Source organism: Pteropus vampyrus, unplaced genomic scaffold, assembly GCF_000151845.1.
Source record: "Pteropus vampyrus isolate Shadow unplaced genomic scaffold, Pvam_2.0 Scaffold47, whole genome shotgun sequence".
Taxonomy (NCBI): domain Eukaryota; kingdom Metazoa; phylum Chordata; class Mammalia; order Chiroptera; family Pteropodidae; genus Pteropus; species Pteropus vampyrus.
The window spans coordinates 7,490,081-7,491,853 of record NW_011888828.1 but is presented as its reverse complement, the minus strand read 5'-3'; the positions used below and the strand labels follow the sequence as shown (position 1 = coordinate 7,491,853).

Here is a 1,773-nt window from a genome sequence, read left to right as displayed (position 1 = left end):
TTCAAATTTCCCCAATTATCCACAAAATGTCCCGTCTAACTTTTTAAAAATCCATAGTCCTATCCAGTTCACATTGGTCTTTAACGCAGATCAGTCCTTCTGTGAAAAGTCCAAAAAAAAAAGTCACATTTTGAATTTATCTGAGTGTTTCCTCACAGATTCAGGCTCAATGTTTTTGGCAAGAATGCCACATAGGTGTACTTCCAGTAACCTCACAGCAACAGGTTTGTGTTTTCCCCAATATTGATGCTGGAATTTTTTTCCATGAAGCATCTATAAACATTTTGCAAAGGACTAATGTTCCACGGGAAGTTTAGGGAACACCTGTCCGTGAAAAAAAAGTGAAATGCACTGAAATGTTTAAGAGTTTGTAGAATAAAAATTAGATAAGGATTAAAAATCATTTTTAAATTAAGAAACTTCATTTCCTTAGGTAATGCAAACTGAGCTTTCACAAAATTTAACATCCCCTCCCCCCAAAAAATCTCCAAAACAAATTCAAAGCATGAGCAACCCCCAGCTTAAAGAAATTAACTAACTTCTCCCAAGTTCTCTCCTTATTGTATTTACTCTGTTCAGGAGCTGGGATTGAAACCAGGTCTGACTGCTCCCACGTTCTTGCCGCTAGACTCTCCGGTTCATTTGGATTTTTTTTTTTTTTTTCAATTGACTATTCTTGGGTCTACAATTACTCTGCAGTAAAAATGGTGGTCTTTTAGTCTAAATAATAATGAAGACGCTAAAAAGGAAATTTTTATTGTTCTATATTCAATAAGGATCAACCCATATCTAGTAGTTGAGGAAGGCGTAACCCCTTACCAATGTACGCAACTATGGAAATCATATGTGGGGACTGGGGTCTTGGCTCCAGATACTAATTACAATATCGCCCCCGTTTATGACTTTCCCTATTCGCCATAACTCGATCCTTGCTATTGCCCACTGATGCTGTCATTACATTACCGCAAACATTTTGGAATTTTTTTTTCCTAAAAATCCTTAAACTCAGGCAAAACTCAGGTTTTACTACTGATTACATAATCTAACAGGCTTTAAAAAAACTAGTTACCATTTTGCCCCGCAATGAGGTAGCAAATAGTAGGCATGTTCGTTTTCACCTAGGGGAGAGGCTTTACCTCCGGGTGATTTTCCGAAGGAAGTGAGCGCCGGTCCATGCTTTTGGTTCAAATCAAGAAATACTAATCTATACGAGTGGGTAACTTTTAAACGGAAAAGACTGCGAAACCTCCAGCTACTAAAAACCATGCTATGATTTAAAAACTTGAGATATATTTCGGCAGAACATTGAGCATTTACTTCCACAGGTCAGAAATTGCTTTGCAGCGTCTGGGTCTTCTTAATTTAACCACCTGGTCAAACGTCCCCACGTCTCGCCCTCTACCCCATACTTTAAGTTTCCTGGGATCGGAAGGAGGTCTGTGTATGCGGGGGCCGCAGGCTGCGAGGCCCGGGACTGGACGCTGGTTCCGTCTCCCCGGCACCGCAAAGCGCCAAGGCCGGGAGAGGATGCACGTCACCCTCGACCTTGGCAGGCGAAAGATCCAATCTGGACCTGGAGGAAAGCAAAGGCTACCCGAAAGGCCATAAACTGCCCTGCCCACTCCACTTCCCAGCTTTCCGGCGCCCAGCCGCAGGCCCGCAGGCCGCTACAACCACGCGCCTCCGGCCAGACGCCGGAATCTCGCGGCCACGTCCGCAGGGACCTTGGCCACGCCCCGCGCCGCCGCTCGGCCCCCGGCCGCTCCTTCGGCC

The 1,773-nt window shown here is 44.4% G+C and overlaps 1 protein-coding gene across 4 annotated transcripts in view; it reads left to right on the top strand.

Annotated features, from left to right (window-relative positions):
- Positions 1-1,773, top strand: part of MMAA (methylmalonic aciduria (cobalamin deficiency) cblA type) — a 22,734-nt gene that overhangs the window by 2,120 nt on the left and 18,841 nt on the right. The window lies entirely within an intron of this gene.